This window comes from Artemia franciscana, chromosome 16 (assembly GCF_032884065.1).
Source record: "Artemia franciscana chromosome 16, ASM3288406v1, whole genome shotgun sequence".
Taxonomy (NCBI): domain Eukaryota; kingdom Metazoa; phylum Arthropoda; class Branchiopoda; order Anostraca; family Artemiidae; genus Artemia; species Artemia franciscana.
The window spans coordinates 2943270-2966086 of record NC_088878.1 but is presented as its reverse complement, the minus strand read 5'-3'; the positions used below and the strand labels follow the sequence as shown (position 1 = coordinate 2966086).

The 22817-nt window shown below is 36.6% G+C and overlaps 1 protein-coding gene and 4 non-coding genes across 5 annotated transcripts in view; all 5 read right to left on the bottom strand.

The window, feature by feature from the left end:
• LOC136036902 (uncharacterized) overlaps positions 1-22817 on the bottom strand; it is a gene marked incomplete in the record, with an annotated part of 361814 nt that overhangs the window by 283532 nt on the left and 55465 nt on the right.
• Positions 1092-1207, bottom strand: LOC136037475 (U5 spliceosomal RNA). The gene has a single exon (XR_010619968.1). It is a non-coding gene; the product is annotated as a U5 spliceosomal RNA (small nuclear RNA).
• Positions 1948-2111, bottom strand: LOC136037426 (U1 spliceosomal RNA). The gene has a single exon (XR_010619932.1). It is a non-coding gene; the product is annotated as a U1 spliceosomal RNA (small nuclear RNA).
• Positions 3136-3327, bottom strand: LOC136037451 (U2 spliceosomal RNA). The gene has a single exon (XR_010619951.1). It is a non-coding gene; the product is annotated as a U2 spliceosomal RNA (small nuclear RNA).
• Positions 21914-22029, bottom strand: LOC136037471 (U5 spliceosomal RNA). The gene has a single exon (XR_010619966.1). It is a non-coding gene; the product is annotated as a U5 spliceosomal RNA (small nuclear RNA).

The window sequence follows — 22817 nt, the reverse complement described above, 5'->3', positions numbered from 1 at the left end:
TTGAATCGCTTTTACACCATCTAAGGGCTTAAGAAATAAATAAAAGAATAATTTCCCTTCCAATTTCGTACAGGCCCATTGGCCCATCACAAAGGCTTCTCCCTCTGGAGGCAAAATAGACTTGTGTAAAATTTAGGACGGTTCTGGAGGAAGGCCTGCAAAAGAAAAATGGGCCAGTCCTGACCACACCAATTCCTTGTGTCAAAATATGTTGTAGAATGTATTTCAGTCATTTCAGACCGAGGAATCATTAGTTTAGCTGTTAGAATGCCATACTTCAGACTCCCCGAATGTATCAACGAAGATAAAACTTTGAGGTGGTAAATCACAGGGATTTTTTGTTATATTTGCATTTAGGCTACAGGCCTCTCCTTCCTCACAGACCCGTTTCTTGGTCTCCCTTCACATGGAGAGTCGCCTGTTGATTCTCTTTTCCCTTCACACAGAGAATTGTCTCTTGGATCGTGTTCTCCCGCCAGACTGAGTATTGTGTCTAGAAACCAATGGAGTCCCCAGATGAAAGGATTTGCCCCTGTAAGATATCCAAACTCCTCATTTTAGAGGAATCCCCTAAACTGGAATGGAAATACGGTTCCTAGACGAGGGAGGAATGAGGGCCCTAAGAGATTTGGGAGTTAAGAGCGCCTAGGACTTGGCACACTATTGCACCAAACCAAGAGTGCCTTCGAGCATCCCTTACCCGCTGAAAAGTAGCTTCCCTGGATGTAATCTGCAAAAGATAACAACAAACATCTAGCCAGCCACTTGTCAACAGAAGGGCTGTAGGCAACTAGGCGACTAACAACACTAATCACGTCTACTTCCCTATAAACATAGCTTATTTAGACACTCCTGGAAGTTGTGCCATATTTCACAATTACTGTCCCTTTTTACTATTTGCCCATAAGTTCACAATTTATTGTATATTTTTGAAAAGATTGGATTTTTATTCATAAATGACTTCAATTATCTTGCATTTTCCAGGGTTACTTGTCTGACAACCCTAATATCTTGATAAGTAAGATAATATCTAAATAATATTAATATTTAGATAAGTAATCTTGAAATATTAAAACATACAACAATTGTGTAGACTAGTCTGCCTTTCGGCATTCAAAAATTTGTTAAGACTCATCAAATACCCCTCCCCACGGTAATCTTTAGTAAAAGGCGGAAGATTAACTTAATATGAGGAGAGGCCAGAGCTATGAAAATGGCTAAGGTTGATTTGGGTATATAAAAATAAATCCTAGTAAATCCTCGTGGTTTTTTTTAACAAGTTTCGAAAGCAATAAGAAATTCAATGTTCAATCAAGTAAATACGGGCCAAAAAATAATATGATGCGAAAACATATTCAATGAACAGCAATTCATGGGCAACTTTAATGACATGCTACTAAAACTACATCCGCAGAAAATAACATAAATATTCAGTAATCAGGCCCAAAAATAATTGTAAAGTAGCTGAATGGTCGATCAATTGTTGTAGCCAAAGGCCCCCCCCCCCTATTAAAATATTCCAAAAAGCTTAGCGGTAGTGAAGGAATTCTTAGTCTGATATGTTCCCAATACAATAGACTTGATGAAATGTGTGGTGACCAAGGGCATTTCACTTTTTGAGACTAGCCTTTGTGACTTAATTTAAATTTCAGCAATTGGATTCGATTCCTAGTTCAATTTAAAAATCAGTATTTGATAATTACGGAGTATTTTCAAAAACAAAATGCATCAGGAATTCAATCAGTTTAATCAATTTAATTTAATTATCACGACTGGTCATTGATACCCCATCATTCGCTTTAACACAAAACTAAGAAAAACAAAATGTGTTTATTTAAGAGATGTTTTAAATTACTTGGTTTAAACATTATCAATTTGCATACCTTTCATTTCACAAAATTGCAACATAGTATGGGCTCAAAGGAAGAAACCTATTCAATGTGTGGACAGGGGTCCGCGCGAACGCAGTCCCCCACTACCAAAAATTATGCTGTTGAGTTACCCCCATTTGGGGTAATCACAGGGGTCAGCCAATCCGAAGTGCAATGGAAAGGCCTCACCCTGGGAGCGCCTCCTTCATGATCAAGGCAGCTCCCCAGCCAGGTAAGTATGAATTGTTCAAAATCTACAGACGCAGCCTTACAAAAATTTTTTCACAGCAGTGAATCAAGTCTCTGAATTGTTTTTGAAAATAGGAATGCCCCATTTCATTTTCATATGCAAGCCTCTAGATCCTTCAAATGCAAGCTTACCTTTTTGAGAAAACAAAATCAGGGGTTTCTCACTCTCTTATCAATTTGACTGAAAAGTCGAAACTTTAATTTCTGAGAACCCAGTGACCGTTCTACTGACTTTGCCAATTATTTTCTCTCTAACAATCATAGGAGGGCTATAATCATTACTACTTTCAACAACTCACCGCAGAACCAAGCCGCCTGAGGCCAAAAACAATCGCTTAGGCCATTTTATCGAATATTGGTTCAATTTAAATTTCAGCAGTTTATAATTACGAACTATTTTCGATAAAGATGCATGGCGACTTGGATCCAGCTTGGGCACTTTAAATTAATTATGGCGTCCATCCATTGGCTTTTTCACCATTAATTTTTTTAATTTTATATAGTGTTTCTTCTTTTTTGCATATGGAAAAAAAAGATGATTTCCAATATATTCAAGGACTAGGTAACTAACGGCAGGGTCTCCTGACTTTGCCAATTATTTTCTCTCTAACAACCATAGAGGGGGTGGGACGGGCTTTAGTCATTACTACTATCAACAACTCACCGCAGAACCAAGCCGTCTGAGGCCAAAAACAATCGCTTCAGCCATTTTATCGAATATTGGCTCAATTTAAATTTCAGCAGTTTATAATCAAGAACTGTTTTCGATAAAGATGCATGGGGACTTGGAACCAGCTTGGGCACTTTAAATTAATTATGGCGTCCACCCATTGACTTTTTCACTATTAATTTTTGTAAATTTCATACAGTGTTTCTTCTTTTTTTCATATGGAAAAAATAATTATTTTCAATGTATTCAAGGACTAAGTAACTAACGGCAGGGACTCTCTTCACTCTGAATAACGTATTGTACCCATTAATGGTCAGGGGTTCATAGACTTTAGATTCCCCTCGAAAATTGTGCGTCAATCCCGGAGGTACTGCAATACCGGGCCAATGCGTGAAAGGAGCGGAGCAAGCCCCGACATCCCTCCGGTTTCCAAATATCAGTTTAATATTCTTGGCCCCATGTAGGGGCCGTATCAGATATTAAGCTGATAAGAACAGATACTACGCTTTGATCTTAGTCGAGAGGCTGAGAAGCGGTAACATAACAAGGATTGTCAAAACATTTATAAGAATACGAGTAACAAAGTTTGTCACAAAATTTATTTCGGTTCCAATTCTCAAATAACATTCAATTAACTTATCACTTTGTTTTTAGATTTTTGTAAACAGTACAAAACATTTCCCATTATATCAAAATTTATCTCCATATTTTAATGGTAAATGGTAAATTTTCCAATTAAGACTTGGACAAAATTGTCACTCGAAAAGCCAAAATCAGAAAAGATAACACCTTAAATCAGAGATAATATTCTCTTGGCCCCTTAGCTGACAATGATCGGAACCAGCATTGATGAATAACGTTAATTCACGGCAATTAAGGGGGTGGGGGACAGAGAAGAGTTTTTTTCGAAATCCAGAGAGAACAATTCTCTTGTTTTTTTTTACTTTCTTTTACAAAAACACCCCAAAAACCACCCTTATTTTCATTAAAAATTGTCAATCCACCAGTCAACACCACTGGTATTGATCAAAAGCGCCAATTCATGGAAACTAGGGGACACGGCTGGACCCAATGAGCTAATCCCCGATATTTTTGTCCGACTCGTTAAAACGTAGCGCAATGCATTTAAACAAGTTTCCGATGGTTTTTTTTTTTTTTTTTTTTGTATTCCTTGCTCAAAATAGATTTGTAAACACACAGCCCAAGGGGAAGGGGAGAGGGGGCGAAATCCAGTATTCTCCAGATTCCAGGCAGGGGAATCTCGTTGTCTTTTCAATTTCGTTAACAAAAAAAAAACAAAAAAACAAGCCCTTTTTCAATGATAATACCAACGAAGAGATTTTTTTGAATCTAAGAGGAGGAATGCAGGAAAAACATCTTGTAGAGAAAATTTCCTTCCCTGAATTAAAACAACTGGTTTTCCATATATACTACATGGTAACAATGCAAGTTTTATTAAGACATTATTAAATTTGCTTCAAATATGGAAACAAAAGCTGAATTTTCAATCACCTAAGAAAGATACACAGACACGAAACAGTGAGACTTTATCAAATAAATGATTGCTTACTTTATTGTATAAGTATTTGTCCTTTTCATTTGTCATTTACTTGAGTAATTCTATAATTCCATCTTCTTACTAACCATGTAGCCCAGAAGACTGTCTTGAAGAATAGATGGCCTTCAAGTAGAATTCCAGTTTTATAGGAGAATTTGATCAAAGCTTATTAAACAACTCTAAGGTTCGAAACCATAGAAAAGTAGGGCCGTAATTTGTTATGGAGCTGGAAGGTGCAACTGCCCCTCCCAAACCTTGTTTTTCCCCTCCCCCAAACCTCATTCCCCTACCCCCTTCTGAAATTTAGTTTCTTCCAAAATTGAGTCTAAACTAATATAAACCTATAAATTTAACCCTTTCAGACCTGAACCAAGAAGGAGTTGCGTAAAAATTCTGAAAATAGCAGAGAGTGATCCTGGAGGTTCAACTAGAACAGGTTTATTTTTTTAAAATTTTTATTTTATTCCATATCCAAAATGTGAATGGTTACCATATGGTCACGTCAGGTATATACACATACTATTTTAGGTGAAAATTTGTGAAACAGTTGCGATCTGAGTTCAAACACAGTCGAACCTTGCACTTCGAACACATGATTCGACTGGTTCCACCCCTAACGCACTTCTCATAGCGACACCTTCCCTTTTCAGTCGTATCCGGAAAATGCGAGGTCTGGTCAAACCTCACTGATTCCGAAGGCATCCTGTCTCGCGAGGTAGTCGTATTGCGCTTGGTCACTGATAAGAATGGTCTTCCAACTCGAGGACTTTGAGATACGCCAGTAAGAACCAACCCACGAGCAATGACCATTTTGAAGTACAGCAGAGACATGTGCTGAACATTGATCTGCTTAAACTGTCGGCGGTGTATCTGCCAGGCGTTGTTCACAGCCATGTCAAAGAAGTAGTACACAATCCTCATATACCATTTCTTAGAGCGAATGTTAGTCCTGTAAAGCTCCAGGAACATGTCAGCAAGATCTACGCCCCCCATTGATTTGTTGTAGTCACGGACGATTCGGGGGCGATCAACTTCGACGTATTTCCGTGTTGTGCCATCCCATCTCTGACACTTATCAATTGGAGTGACTGCACAGTATGAAGAAGCCAAATGGACTGGTTTGTTGTCATACCATTTTACTACCGATACTTCTGAATGTCTTTCAAAATGGAAGTCCACTGACCTCGTCCTTTCTTCTTCATGTTGGCGTCGGTATCTAGAACAGCGCCCCTCATTCTGTTGCTGCGTATCGTATCACATGACTCGATGCCATATTCAACCCGGAGCTTGTGAATGAGATCGATGCCAGTATAGAAGTAATCAAAGAACAACTTTAAGTTCATGAACCTTGGCAGGTTTTCTATAAGCCGAAGGACAACGTCAGTACCTTGGCCAAGTTCAGAAATTTCAACAGCTCCTTTTCCTGTATATATATCTATGTCATACACTATTCCGCTGATGCCGGCTCTTGTGAAAACCTTTACACCCCACGAGTGGGGATTGTCCTTCAAGTACTGTCAAAATCCAATTCTTCCTTTGAATGGGATCATCTGTTCGTCAATACTTTGGATCTCTTCAGGGTCTATTTTTTTCAGATTCTCCCTGAATGCGTCGTATAGTCTTCTGATCTTGAACAGTTTATCATGACCAACCTGCCCTTTCGGTATCATTAAGGTGTCATCACAAATGTGGAAAAAAGATCTCAAGCTGATGAACCTATCTCTGCTCATGGTATCAGCCACCGGGGAATATCGTATTCCATTCTCCCAGTATATTCTAATAGCCGGAATTCTGAGAATGCTCATAAGCATTTGAACTCCAAGAAATCTGCGCAGCTCTTCAAGGGAAAGTTTCAGAGCAAGATTCTTCTTTCTCATGGCATTCAGATTCGTTTGGTCCACAATGTTTGAAAAAATGTCTTCTGTGATAAACATTCGAAAGAGATCAAGGGGCGTTTGTACCTCGTCATAGTGTGGCATAGAACCCTTCCATGTAATATTTTGAGGTTCGGGCTCCGTTTTTATCCACTTGTATTGCTTTGCCTCCTTCGCTACCTTCTTTTTTGCTACTGGTTTTGCCGTGACCTGAGGAGCATCAGTTGGAGTTACTAGACCGGCCACTGCTTGGGAAGGAGCATTTTTTTGAGCTCTTGTAAGGACAAAGGGTTCAGCAGGTGCAGTAACTGTTGCTGACTGTATTGCAGAAGAAGCTGACACTGGTGCTGATGATGTGCTTGAAGAACTGTTTGACGCTGTTGTATCATTCAAGCCTGGGAGAGGCAAATCAAATTGATCCGTGTCATCGCCATTGTCTAACTCGAACCTGCCAAGCATTGCTAAAGGGATGTCGTCTGTGTGGTCGATATCCTCTTCATCTCTTCCGTCTTCATTGCCATAACAGTTCAGAGAACGTAAAGGCTGAAATTCTTGATCTGGATTGTCTGGTGCCCAGTTTGGGTCGTCGTCGTCGGAAGAGATATCGAGATCTGAATCACAATCAGGTATGAATAAAAGCCTTGCTGCTTCTTCTGCAGTCATTTTCTTGATAACTCTTCTACTTCTTTCCTTGATCAGTCTCTCTTCCAAGGGCTTGGGACCATGACCTCTCATGGAGTCAGAGCTCGTGCTTGGATCAGCTGAAAAGAAATTCAAGGTAAGTGCATCACTTAATAATAACAATAATAATAGTATATTGCAATAAAATAGGCCATTGGCTTCAACACTTGCCTGAGGCATCCCACAAAATAGCTTTTTTACCCTTGTTTCAGTAAAAAGGAGGAACAGAAAGAAAATGTGCCTATTCCCGATCATAAAAAGGACTTGCTGCCTCGTTTGCTGTACAAATCTGCCTAGGTATGGTTTGGCACTGAATGCCTGACGTGACCATTTGGTAACCGATTGTTAGCAACCTTGTTTGCGGCTAAACTACAGCTCAGAATTAGACTAGTGATATCTCATTCGAAAGAACACATTCTTAGCTACAAAATAAGATCATAATCAGGCTCTGAACTTACCAGAAACGTCCAGGTCATCGAGGTCGAAATCTGCACCTTTCCTCTTTTTCGACATTTTATGTTTTGTCTAAACTTGGACGCTCGCTCGACCGCTCGGGTAAAGCCTTGAGGGACAATAAATCCAAACGCAACAGAGTCAAGCAAGCTAGTGGAAAATCTAGTGGAAAAGAAATCACGGTTGTGACTTTGTCGAGTCAAGAGAAAAAAAATAGGAGGCGAGCGGTATCCGTATGGTGACCACAGGCATGAAAGGGTTAAGGATCTACAGAAACACATCTCTTTTTTTTCTTTTTTTTAAAGTAAATTTATAGCTTTTTTAGAGTACTAAATAGTGCCTCTGTGGTACCAAATGGCTTCTTTTTAGTTTTTACTGCTATTTTCACTTTATTTTGGACAAAGGGTTCCATCTTTGCTCCTCCATCCCCTTCAAGTTTGGATTTTGACGAAATTATACCACTGTAGAAAAGCAAAAGAAATGAAAAAAAAGTCCTATAAGATGAAGTCGAACTCGAAGGACTTAGTAGAAAGAGTTAATTATGTTCACATTTCTTGAGCAATGCTTTGCCTTTTACTTTTTAGCCTAAGTAAATTAAGTGCCTATGCTCTAAGGATATTAAATCCAGAAATAGTTACTTTTTAAGACGAAACAAAAGAGGACTAAATGTAGCTGGGACTTGAATCGCTTTTACATCATCTAAGGGCTTAACAAATAAATTCAAGAATCATTTCCCTTCCAATTTCGTACAGGCCCATTGGCCCATCACAAAGTCTTCTCCCTCTGGAGGCAAAATAGACTTTTGTAAAATTTAGGACGGTTCTGGAGGAAGGCCTGCAAAAGAAAAATGGGCCAGTCCTGACCACACCAATTCCTTGTGCCAAAATATGTTGTAGAATGTATTTCAGTCATTTCAGATCGAGGAGTCATTAGTTTAGCTGTTCGAATGCCATACTTCAGACTCCCCGAATGTATCAACGAAGATAAAACTTTGAGGTGGTAAATCACAGGGATTTTGTGTTATATTTGCATTTAGGCTCCAGGCTTCTCGTTCCTCACAGACCCGTTTCTTGGTCTCCCTTCACATGGAGAATCGCCTGTTGATTCTCTTTTCCCTTCACACAGAGAATTGTCTCTTGGATCGTGTTCTCCCGCCAGACTGAGTATTGTGTTTAGAAACCAAAGGAGTCCCCAAATGAAAGGATTTGCCTCTGTAAGATCTCCAAACTCCTCATTTTAGAGGAATCCCCTAAACTGGAATGGAAATACGGTTCCTAGACGAGGGAGGAATGAGGGCCCTAAGAAATTTGGGAGTCAAGACCGCCTAGGACTTGGCACACTATTGCACCAAACCAAGAGTGTCTTCGAGCATCCCTTACCCGCTGAAAAGTAGCTTCCCTGGATGTAATCTGCAAAAGATAACAACAAACATCTAGCCAGCCACTTGTCAACAGAAGGGCAGTAGGCAACTAGGCGACTAACATCACTAATCACGTCTACTTCCCTATAAACATAGCTTATTTAGACACCCCTGGAAGTTGTGCCATATTTCACAATTACTGTCCCTTTTTACTATTTGCCCATAAGTTCACAATTTGTTTTATATTGGAAATATAAAATATGGAAATACGGTTCCTAGACGAGGGAGGAATGAGGGCCCTAAGAGATTTGGGAGTCAAGAGCGCCTAGGACTTGGCACACTATTGCACCAAACTAAGAGTCCCTTTGAGCATCCCTTACCCGCTGAAAAGTACCTTCCCTGGATGTAATCTGCAAAAGATAACAACAAACATCTAGCCAGCCACTTGTCAACTAGGCTGCCAAATTGACACATTTTGTGTCAAAATGACATACTTTGATGTTGCATGACACAATGACACGTTCAGTCGGAATGATGACACAATCGATGCAAATGACTCATTTTTCTATAAGAAATAACACAATCGACAAAAATGACACATTTTTCAAAAAAAATGACACAATTTTGTCATCCAAGTCTTATTTTTTAAATGGTAAAAATTAAATAAAAAACAAGTTTTTTAAATGAAAGTAAGGAGCAACATTAAAACTTAAAACGAACAGAAATTACTCCGTATATGAAAGGGACTGTTCTCTCCTCAATGCCCCGCTCTTTATGCTAAAATTTTTTACTGTTATAAAAAGTAGAGTTGAGAGAAAGATTCAAACTTTAGCGTAAAGAGCGGGATGTTGAGGAGAGAACAGTCCCTTTCATATATGGAATAGCTTCTGTTCGTTTAAGTTTTAATATTGCTCCTTACTTTCATTTAAAAAAACTTGTTTTTTTATTTAATTTCTGGACGTTTTTGAATTAATGCATGTTTTGATCTTGACTCTCCGCACATAAATAATTGAAACGAAATTTGCATTTTAATTAATTGCCATTAATCGAAAGATTTTGAGAAAAAGGAGCGAGGGAGGAGACCTAGTTGCCCTCCAATTATTTGATTGCTTAAAAAAGCAGCTAGATTTTTAATTTTTTACAAACGTTTTCATTGGTAAAAAATATACGTAACTTACGAATTAATTTAAGTACCAAACTTCTATATTCGTGTGTTTTTATTGCGTGTATAAGAGGGTTCAACCCTCGTCCATACCTCGTTCTTTATCCTAAAGTTTAAATTTTGTCTCAATTCCTCAAGAATGAGCTCTGAATCACAAAGGTCATAGAATAAATAGTTGAAATTACTAAGAATAATTTAGAGTAAAGAGTGAGGTATAACAAGGAGGTAAACCCCTCGTATGCGTAATAATTTTGTTCGTTTTAAGTTTTAATGCTGATCCTTACTTTCAGTAGAAACCACTTTTCACATTTATTTTTTCATGTTTTTTTCAAATAATGCTAGAAAATTCTGCACCCCCTTCATTGAAATTCTCTTCCCCCATGACAAGTTCCTCCATGGAAATATCCTCCCATATAACTCCCCCCTCAAATCTCTCTCTTAAACGAAAAAAATCCTCCTGAAAACGTCTGTACACTTCCCAGTAACCATTACTATATGTAATTAAATAAAAAATCAGCGGGGCTGCTTCCTCATCAGCGCCCCGCTCTTTACGCTAAAGTTTGACTCTTTCTCTCAATTCTTCGTTTTAAAACAGTAAAAAACTTTAGCGTAAAGAGCGGGGGATTGATGAGGAAGCAGCCTCTTTCATATACGAAGTAACTTCTGTGCGTTTTAAGTTTTAATGTCGCTCCTTACTTTCAGTTAAAAAAACTTGTTTTTTTTTTATTTAATTTCTGAATGTTTTTGAATCAATGCATGTTTTGATTTTGACTCTCCGCCTAGGAATAATCAAAACAAAATTTGTATATATTTTTTTTTTTTGGCTAAATAGCTTTCTCATAATTTTGATCGAATGATTTTGAGAAAAAAAGAGCGGGGGACGAAACCTAGTTGCCCTCCGATTTTTTGGTTAATTAAAAAGGCAACTAGAACTTTTAATTTTTTACGAATCTTTTTATTAGTAAAAGATTTACGTAACTTATAAATTAGCTTATGTAAAGAACTTTTGTATTCTCATGTTTTTATTACATATATGAGGGGATTCGCCCCCTTGTCAGTACCTCGCTCTTTACACTAAAGCTTAAATTTTATCCCAATTCATTAAGAATGACCCCTGAATCACAAAAGCCGTAGAATAAATAGTTGAAATTAATAAAAATACTTTAGCGTAAAGAGCGAGGTATTAGAAGGAGGTGAGCCCCTCATATGGGTAACAATTTCTGTTTGTTTTAAGTTTTATTGCTGTTCCTTACTTCCAGCTGAAAAAGCTTTTTCATATTTGTTTTTTAATTGTTTTCTTTTAAATAATGCTAGTAAATCCTGCTCTCCCTTCATGGAAATTTTCTTCTCCCAAGACAAATTCTCGATGGAAAGTTCCCCCAGCATATCCCCCTCTTCTCAACCCCTCCCCCCAACCAAAAAAATCTTCCTGAAAACGCCTGTATACTTCCCAATAACCATTACTATATGTAAGCACTGGTCAAAGTTTGTAACTTGTTGCCCCTCCCACGAAGACTGTGGGGGAGTAAGTCGTCCCCGAAGACATAGTTATAAGGTTTTTCGACTACGTTGAATAGAATGGCTATCTCAGAATTTTGATCTGTTGACTTTGGGAAAATAATTAGCGTGGGAGGGGGCCTAGGTGCCCTCCAATTTTTTTGGTCACTTGAAAAGGGCACTAAAACTTTTCATTTCCGTGAGAATGAGCCCTCTTGCAACATTCTAGGACAACTGGGTCGATACGATCACCCCTGGGAAAAAAACAAAAAAAAAACAAAAAAAACAAATAAGCACGCATCCGTGATCTGCCTTCTGGCAAAAAATGCAAAATTCCACATTTTTGTAGATAGGAGCTCGAAACTTCTAAAGTAGGTTTCTCTGATACGCTGAATCTGATGGTATGATTTTCGTTAAGATTCTATGACTTTTAGGGGGTGTTTCCTCCTATTTTCTAAAATAACGTAAATTTTCTCAGGCTCATAACTTTTGATGGGTAAGACTAAACTTGATGAAACTTATATATTTAAGACCAGCATTAAAATGCAATTCTTTTGATGTAGCTATTGGTATCAAAATTCCATTTTTTAGAGTTTTGGTTACTATTGAGCCGGGTCGCTCCTTACTACAGTTCGTTACCACGAACTGTTTGATCCTTACTTTCTGTTGAAAAAACTTTTTTCATTTTTATTTGGTCATTGTTTGTTTTATAAATAATACAGGAAAATCCTGCGCCCCCTTCATAGAATTTCTCTTTCCCCATGAAAAATACTTCCAAGGAAAGATCCTTCCACGTAGCTCCCACACATCAACCCCCCAACCAAAAACATCCCCCTGAAAATGTCTGTACACTTTCCAATAGCCATTACTGCATGTAAACACTGGTCAAAGTTTTGAACTTGCAGCCCCTCCCAGGAGATTGTGGGGGAGTACGTCGTCCAGAAAGACATAATTATTATCTTTTTTGATTATTCTGAACAAAATGGCTATCTAAAAAATTTTAATATTTTGACTTTGGGATAAAAATGAGCGTGGGAGGGGGCCTAGGTGCCCTCCAATTTTTTTGGTCACTTAAAAAGGGCCCTAGGTTAGGTTAGAACTTTAAGGTTCAGTTAGAATGAGCTCTCTCGCAACGTTCTAGGACAACTGGTTCGATACGATCACCCTTGGGGAAAAAACTAACAAAAAAACAAACAAATAAACACGCACCTGTGATAGGTCTTCTGGCAAAAAAATACGAATTTCCACATTTTTGTAGATAGGAGCTTGAAACTTCTACGTTAGGATTTTCAGATACGCTGAATCTGACGGTATGATTTTCGCAATAGCTTTTAATTGTTTTAAAAAGTAGAATTGTGGCAAAGGGTCAAACTTTAGCGTGAAGAGCGAGGGATTGCGGAGGGGACAACGCATTTCATATACGGAGTAATTTCTGTTCATTTTAAGTTTTAATGTCGCTCCTTACTTTCAGCTAAAAAAATTAGTTTTTCTTAAATTAATTTCTGAACGTTTTTGAATTAATGCATGTTTGGTTTTGGCTATCCGCACATAAACTATTAAAATGAAATTTGTATATTAATTCTTTTTTGGCTAAATGGCTTTCTCTTAGTTTTCATCAGACGATTTTGAGAAATAAGGGGTGGAGAAGCAGGCCTAGTTGCCCTCCAATTTTTCGGTTACTTAAAAAGGCAAATAGAACTTTTAATTTTTAACGAACGTTTTTATTAGTAAAAAATATACGTAACTTAAGAATTAACTTACGTAGCAAACTTTCATAATCTTATATTTTTATTATATATACGAGGGGGTTTGTACCCTCGTTAATACCTCGCTCTTTACACTAAATCGTATGTTTTGTCCCAATTCTTTAAGAATGACCCCTGAATCAGAAAAGCCGTAGAATAAATAGTTGAAATTACTAAAAATACTTTAGCATAAAGAGCAAGGTATTTGTCTCCTCCTAAATGCCTCGCTCTTTATGCTAAAGTATTTTTAGAACCCCTCATATGCGTAATAATCTCCGTTCGTTTTAAGTTTCAATCCTACTCCTTCCTTTCATTTGAAAAAACGTTTTCATTTTTATTTTTCATTGTTTTCTTATAGTAATGCTAGAAAATCCTGCGCCAAGAAAGGTCTTCATCCAAGAAAGGTCTTCATCCAAGAAAAGTCTTCATCCAAGAAAACAACAGCCTTTGGAGGATCCTGAACATCGACTGGAGGGATCACGTCACAAACCAGATAGTCCGCTCTATCTCAGGCCAGCCCAGGGTCACAGACGTCATCCGGCAACGTAGATGGCGTTACCTTGGGCACGTGATCCGTATGAAGGAAGACAGGATCCCAAGGCTGATCCTACAGTGGCAACCCCAGGGAACTCGCAGGAGAGGTAGACCCAAGAACACGCTGCGTCGCACCTACCAACGGGATTTGTCGAACATCCACAGGACGATCCAGCCCCAGTGGGAAGATGTTTGGGCAGAGGCGCACATGCGGGATGACTGGCGGCTCTTCGTGGATGCCCTGGGTGCCTCTGGCGGCACAGGAGGATCTAAGGTCTAAGGTAAGGTATCCAAGAAAGGTTTCTAAGAGACTCTACAAAGATCAATCCGTCAAACCCGAGTCATTTCCGATTATTAGTAGACGTCTTTTTAGGAGATGAGTGTGCCCAATATCTTTTAACATCATTACAGAGTGGTAAAATAACCCCTGAGGACGTGAGCACTTTCCAAAAAAGGCGTTTAGGTTTCAACATTACCACAGCACCACAAACGCTCAAGCGATTCTCACACGGTGATACGTTTTTGAAGTTCCTTCAGTTTGCAAATCCCAAGATGGTCCTGGAAACTGAAAGAAGCAGTATTCCGTCACTAGGTGTCACAATAAACCGATTTCTAAGTCTCCTGCCAAAACTCACAGATATTGACTCCCAGCGGCGCAAACTGCCATATGCTTAGGTGACTCCGAAAAGATAGATAATTACTACAGACTTGATGTGGAGAAAAATACGTGAAATGAGAAACTTTACCGACGAAAGAGTTTTTCCAGATCTGGCAGATCTTGCCGAGAGGGTGCTCTCCCTATCTCATTCGAACGCCGACTCGGAAAGAATTTTTTTTTCTTGGATCAGTGATGTCAAGACAAAAAAGCGGAATAGGTTGAAGAAAGAAAGTATTGAGGCCGTGCTGGTCACAAAATTGTGACTAAGAACAAAAGATACAGTTTGCTACAAATATGTCCCTACGGAAAATCAGATCAAGCTCTATAATTCAGAGAACCCTTAATTAGCCACCCCGTCCTCTGGTCAAGAAGTTGAATCCGATAGCGAAGATGAAGAAGATCATTGAATATGAACCGCATTTTTTCCTCCTTTTTTTAATGTATCTGAAGTGACATTATGTTTTTCAAATGCTGCCAACCGCTTCGAGAAGAAAGAGGACTTGCGAAAAACTTGAACCAAATTGTGAACCAAGATCCTTCCCCTGGACATAAAAAAGCCTCTTTACTTATTTTCTATGCTATTTACCTTTTTCTTTGTCTCATTTGTTTATACCCCGCTTTTGTTCCCTTAGCTGGTTAAAAATAATTTATTAAGCTATTATTATCAGATTATTCTCTATTTAGAACCTTTATTAAGATAAAACAGAATTCGACTTGTCTTAACTAATCAACTTTTTCGTGAAACCTGAGAAAATGTAAAAGCGTAGCATAAATCTGTACAAAATTCTGAGCAGTAAAATTAATATTAACTAGAAAACTTAACATCGAATTATGTTGCCTGTCATTTAGTAACATTATGATTGTCAGAAAACTGGCAAACTAACCCCAGAGTCACAATTATGGTCTTCTGAGACACCAGCTTTTCAAAAATTAAAAAGTTTGACTTAACATTTTGTACCTTTCTCCTAGTCAACGCTTAATTTATGACCTATCTTGTGTAAAATTCCGCTCTAATTTTACCGTCATTTTTAAAATACATTTCAAAAATTAAAATTTTTATTGAATATTATATACTTTTAATAATATATACAAAATATTTCTCATTTCATAATTTCACAATATGTTTCTTTAAAATATATTAAAATCATATGAAAAGCATATAGTCAAAAAATTTAAGCAGAAACAAAGAGTTACTTTTCACGCAAAGGTTTTGTTACATCATAGGAGAGCGATCTTTGTTTCTCCTTGTTACCCCTAGACATAAAAAAGCTTGCTTCACTATAGTTCTGCATAATTTCACTGGTTTAAGTGTGTTGTGTATTTATGTAAGTTAACAGTTTAATTCTTAGATTCAGCGAAACCGTTTTCAGATATCGCCCGAGCTTGATACGCTCGCATATTTCCGACGGTAAATACTCACATCATAGTCAGTGAAATCTGTTGGAGGGGGCGGGGAGTGATTTAGAAACGTAGCTTTTGCTTGTGTTTCTGTTAAAAAATTCAGTTTTTGCTATTTTTTTAACAAAGTGACCTAGTGTTTTATTTGTTTACCACGACTCCCGACCCTGTTTCTTTTCTGTTAATTATACATTATGCTATTTAGTACTTTGGTTTCAATGATTTATTCCTTTACTTTTTGTTCGGAAACTTGAAGCCATTAATGAGTTGATGGATACAAATAATATATAATTAACCCCAATTTAAGAATAAGCAAGTTTTTTTGTCATAAACACCTTTTGAAAAAAATTATTCCGAAACAATGTGCCATGTACGTGTATATATAGCGACACATGCTTAGGCTGTTTAAAATACGCCTTAAAAAATCAATATTATTAAAATGACTTCATTTATTTACGTTATCTAGATACTAATTAATTAAATATGCTTTCATACATGAGAGGGGAGGGAGATGGGAATAAACAATAGACAAGAAATTTTCAAGGACGATCATGTGAACAAAAATTCCAAATTAGTTAAAATCTTGATATTTTATCGCAAAAGCTGCTGAAAACTGCTGTGAAAACTTCACTGACTATTCTTAAGATCCGAACTATTTGCGCCACATTCTGCCCTGGTTAGTTTTGACCATTTCATTCAATTATTTTTAGAATGTGCTGAGTAGTGGTCAATATAGGTCAGAAATATATTCTCTTGTTTTATACTATATATCCATGGTTGCGGGCAGGGGGGGGGGTCATAAAGTAATTATAAGGAAACCAAAGAAAAGAGAGCCGAAAAAGGAAGAACCATGGAAAAATGTGTGTTGTTCCATTCATGGCTGCCTGCAAATAGAGTTTGACCCTAAAACTTTTCGGTTTTCTACAAAGATTTTTTTTTATGATTTAGCTTGAGTAGGAAAAAAAAAATTCTTTATTGTAATAAATAGTAGATAAATAACGATCATTGTGAGTAACAAAAGTAGAAAAGCATAATTATTGATAACACTAAATCAAAGAACAAGCTTTTTATGGTGATCCTAAATATGTATTTGTTTATTAGTAATTAGTGCAGTTATTAGTACCAAGAAAGTTCGTATAACTATAGAAGACACAAGGAAAACAGCTTAATAAGGGGTAATTTCCGTAAAAAATATGCCGTCAACTTTTGCTTGCATTGCAAGAGCACCCATGAGCTGATGTATGAAGCCACTATAATCAGAAATGTTTTCCCTGAACGGAATGCTGGGAATTTCTGCATTTGCCCCCTGAACGGATACGTTTTTTTGTGTTATATTATCTTTTTTTTCCAGGAGTGATTGTATTTATCTAGTTATCACTTTGAAAAAGATTAAATTTTTTTACAGTTATGAAGCAAAAATATGTCAAATATATGGGTTTTTGGTATTAAAAATTAAATTAAAAATAGTGAATTAAAAAACTGCGTTTGATTTTCTTCTCTTGATTTTAATATTTTACTTTGAACAAACTACTTTAGTAATGCGTTACTTTTTATAAATATTGGATCTAAAGGTTTTAAATATTTTGGTGTTTGATAACCAAGTTCAAAACTGTCGATATTGTTTAAAAAATATCCGTTTAACGCTTCGGCATTGCGCAACAGAATTGAATGCTGGGAGTTTATATCTTAGTTTTTGCAAATAGGCTATTGTTTTGTGTATTTTTTGTACTTTTTTTACTTTTTTCATTTTTATTTAGTTTTACTTAAACTAAAAACTTAAAAATATTTGTCTCTAAGCTTTATTAAATAAAAAAAGCATGTTTTCAACTGAAAGTAAGGAGCAGCATTAAAACTTAAAATTAACAGAAATTGTTACGTGTATGAGGGACTTGCCCCCCTCCTCAATGCCTCGCTCTTCACGCTGAGGTGTTTCGGCTCTTTGAAAAAAGTTACTTATTGTTCTAATTAAACAAACCTTGTGTTTCAGGAGTCATAATTAAAGAATAGGGACAAAATTTAAAGTTAAGCGTAAACAGCAAGATGTTGAGGAGGTGGCAACTCTCCTTATATACAAAATAATTTCTGTTATTCTTATAGTAATGCTAGAAAATTTTTTACTGTTATAAAAAGTAGACTTGAGAGAAAGATTCAAACTTTAGCGTAAAGAGCAGGATGTTGAGGAGAGAACAGTCCCTTTCATATATGGAATAGCTTCTGTTCGTTTAAGTTTTAATATTGCTCCTTACTTTCATTTAAAAAAACTTGTTTTTTTTAATTTAATTTCTGGACGTTTTTGAATTAATGCATGTTTTGATCTTGACTCTCCGCACATAAATAATTGAAACGAAATTTGCATTTTAATTAATTGCCATTAATCGGAAGATTTTGAGAAAAAAGGAGCGAAGGAGGAGGCCTAGTTACACTCCAATTATTTGATTACTTAAGAAATCAACTAGAACTTTTAATTTTTTACAAACGTTTTCATTTGTAAAATATATTCATAACTTACGAATTAATTTAAGTAACAAACTTCTATATTCGTATGTTTTTATTGCGTGTATGAGAGGGTTCGACCCTCGTCGATACCTCGTTCTTTATCTTAAAGCTTAAATTCCTCAAGAATGAGCTATGAATCACAAAGGTCATAAAATAGATGGTTGAAATTACTAAGAATAATTTATTTGTCTTTTGGCAAAAAATGCGAAATTCCACATTTTTGCAGATATGAGCCTGAAACTTCAACAATAAGGTTCTCTGATGCTCCGAATCTGATGGTGTGATTTTAGTTAAGATTGTATGACTTGTAGGGGATGTTTCCCCCTATTTTCTGAAATGAGGCAAATTTTCTCAGGCTTGTAACTTTTGATGGGTATAACTGATCTTGATGAAATTTATATATTTAAAATCAGCATTAAAATGCAATTCTTTTGATGTAACTATTGGTATCAAAATTCCATTTTTATAGTTTCGGTTACTATTGAGCCGGGTTACAGTTAACACTCCTTATTACAGTTCGTTACCACGAACTGTTTGATGAAAGAAAAGTAAAATTTCAGTTTTCTACCTCAAGAAAAGCTACATATTAACGGAGGGGAACATCACTACCTAACAGTGCCAGTAGTACACAAACAGTGCGGAATACAGGACAGATACCATCACCATATTTAAAATTTAAACCACGAGAAGGAAACAGCCATAGGTGGAAATTTCAAATCAAAATGCGCGTCAAATATCTGAGCTTAATTGGCTGCTTGATTGAGCATGTGATGTATCCAACTGGTACGTAATTAATAGTAAAAAGTAAACAGCATGCAGTTTACCAAAGCTGTATGCATAAGCAACAACTCACATTTTTTAGAGTACAGGAGGGGTATCTCGGATAAGATTACAAATTTCCAGAGAAGTCTTTTCTTCAGAATAATGCATCTGGCTTAAAAAGGCACCAACAAACATGACAAAAATACTAGATTGAAGCTAGTTGAATGGCTTACATATTGAGTAAATACATATAGCTTCAAAATTTTTAACTGAACATACTTCTATTTTCAAACAAGATTACTTCATTCTAACCTTACCTTGTTTCACTTAAAAAGGATGAAAAAGGTCAACAAGATCAGTTGCTTGAATTTGGAGTTCCAGAGTAGTGACACTCGGCTTCACAAAATCCTTTCCAGCTCAAGGGCAACCATGAAGTCTATCATGAAGTCTTTTGTTAAAACTGACATCTTAGAGAATGATGGTGCTTTTGTCATACCCATGATCTCAGGCTGTTTCAAGAAAATCTACGAGATTTCTGTTGGTCCAAATACCGAAATACACGTGCTGAAATACAAGGATGTGATACCCTTGAATGATCTCAAACAGTTTAGGTTGAACTGCCTGTGCTTCCTTGTAGGAGTTATCAAACAAATGAGGAAATGGATTGATTACTCTGATCCCGCTTTAAAAGCTCTGGCTTTTTTAGACCCTGTGACTACATTGAGCTGAAAAGTTGACACTCTAGTGGAACTGACTGGTCGGTTCAGCAGCTTACTTGGGAAATATGAAGGTGAAGTAGAAAAGTCAAGGAATGTAACAGAGACTCAGTGGATCTTGATGAGTGAGCACAGGGATTAGATTATCAGAACCATGGGAACTCAAATGTCTCCTTTGATCTTTTGGAAGACGTTAATGAATAAGATGCTCAAGGCAAGCCACAGTTCGAAGAGCTGTCCCTTTTCATGCTAAATCTGTGTACTCTTCCGCATTCCAGTGCAGCTGCAGAACGTCGATTTTTAGTTCTATCAAGTATAAAAACGAAACTCAGGAACAGTCTACTTCTCGACACGATAGACTCACTGATGCATGAAAAGCAGCTGGTCTTTCGTAACTCAGGAACCGTGCACGACTAGGAAATTCCTTCCGATATGTGGAAGCATATTATATTGCCTGGTACAAGGAGAAAGAAGAAGGGACCAATGAGCCCTAGATGTAGCCAGGGCCAAATATACTTGAAGTTCTTGGGAGGGGGTCTGTGTGTGAGAGGTTATCAAGTTGTTCAGTGCTCATATATCTGATATTCATCTTTGATTTTAGTACCAATATGCGATTGATTTTGGCTTACATTTTTCGTCGGCCTCTAGGTCCATTATAAGTACGGTTGTAACCATTAAGACAGGAAGATGGCTTAGTAGAATTGTTGGTTCAAGCTAAGCTTCAATGAGGGCACAATAAACCACAGACAACTTGATAGACAACTAGTTAGAACTGTTTTTTCTGGGAAATAAGTTCCAATTGCCGAGTCAAAGTGACATATTGTACAAGAGAAGAAAAGTAGGCACAAAGCATATTAAAACAAAAAGAAGCGTGTTCAGGCGTTATAGTTCATTTTTACAAATTGCTTCTCCATTGAATCCAGGTCTCGGACAAGTTTTATGGTCGCAAACTAAAAAGCTCAAACGCACCTACTGTGGTCTTGTATTTTTCCATTTTCGAGAGTGTCAACTAAAGCTTAACCGATTACAATTACGACGTCATGCGAAAAGTATTTAATTTACTGTCGGAATGGATTGTCCAAAAACTTTTATAAATGTAAACTTGCCTTGTTGGCCGCCCAGACACAAATTCATAGTGTGTAACATTAATTTAATCAAATGTTCCTATTACTTTCATGACGTCACAAAAAGGTCATGATCCCAAGATAATAGGATAAGCTTAAGTTTACTCCTTTTTGAACTGATTTGGAAAAGATTACATATTCAAAACTCTAAATAAAGATTTGAGAGAGACACTTTTATTATACATATCATCAATATACAAAACAAACCACATCAGCCACTTTAGAAAGTCAGAGACTTGTTAGTAGTGGCTGATAAACATTAATGAGCACCAATACCAACAACATTAACAAAAAAAAAAAAAAAAAAAACAAATAAACAAAATGAAACAAAAAAATTGGGAACAAGAAAACAACAGGAAAACAAAGAATAAGAAAAAAAAAAAAAAAAAAAAAAAAAAAAAAAAAAAAAAAAAAAAAAAAAAAAAAAAACAACAACACTTAAAAAAAAAAAACAAATCAATAAGCCATCCAATTTAAATTATTTATTTATTTTCTACTCAGAAGGTGATTCTTCAGTCTACTCTTAAACTGGCTAATATTTTCAGATAACCTTATACTCATTGGTAAAGAATTCCACACTACTGGTCCAGCAAACTTGGGACCAAAACTTCCCCTCTGAGAGCTGCGACACTCATATACCAAATCATCCATATTTCTAGTCTTGACAATTAAATATGATACCACTTGTAGCAAAAAAAAATGTGACACATTTTGTGACACATTATGGAATCTGAGATGACACAAAAAGCACATTTTCAGAAAAAATAAAAAAGCCCTGCTTGTCAACAGAAGGACAGTAGGCAACTAGGCGACTAACAACACTAATCACGTCTACTTCCCTATAAACATAGCTTATTTAGACACCCCTGGAAGTTGTGCCATATTTCACAATTACTGTCCCTTTTTACTGTTTGCCCATAAGTTCACAATTTGTTTTATATTTTTGAAAAGATTGGATTTTTGTTCATAAATGACTTCAATTATCTTGCATTTTCCAGGGTTACTTGTCTGACAACCGTAATATCTTGATAAGTAAGATAGTATCTAAATAATATTAATATCTAGATAAGCAATCTTGAAATATTAATACATACAACAATTGTGTAGACTAGTCTGCCTTTCGGCATTCAAAAATTTGTTAAGACTCATCAAGTGCCCCTCCCCACGACAATCTTTAGTAAAAGGCGAAAGATTAACTCGATATGAGGAGAGGCAAGAGCTATGAAAATTGCGAAGGTTGACTTGGGTATATAAAAATAAATCCTAGTAAATTCTCGTGGTTTTTTTTTAACAAAGTTCGAAAGCAATAAGAAATTCAATGTTCAATCAAGTTAAATACGGGCCAAAAAATCATATGATGCGAAAACATATTCAATGAACAGCAATTCATGGGCAACTTTAATGACATGCTACTAAAACTACATCCGCAGAAAATAACATAAATATTCAGTAATCAGGCCCAAATATAATTGTAATGTAGCTGAATGGTCGATCAATTGCTGTAGCCAAAGGCCCCCCTATTGAAATATTCCAAGAAGCTTAGCGGTAGTGAAGGAATTCTTAGTCTGATATGTTACCAATACAATAGACTTGATGAAATGTGTGGTGACCAAGGGCATTTCACTTTTTGAGACTAGCCTTTGTGACTTAATTTAAATTTCAGCAATTGGATTCGATTCCTAGTTCAATTTAAAAATCAGTATTTGATAATTACGGAGTATTTTCAAAAACAAAATGCATCAGGAATTCAATCAGTTTAAGCAATTTAATTTAATTATCACGACTGGTCATTGATACCCATCATTTGCTTTAATACAAGACTAAAAAAAACAAAATGTGTTTATTTAAGATATGTTTTAAATTACTTGGTTTAATCATTATCAATTTGCATACCTTTCATTTCACAAAATTGCAACATTCTACGGGCTCAAAGGAAGAACCTATTCAATGTGCCGGCAAGGCTCCGCGTGAACGCAGTCCCCCTCTACCAAAAATTACTCTGTTGAATT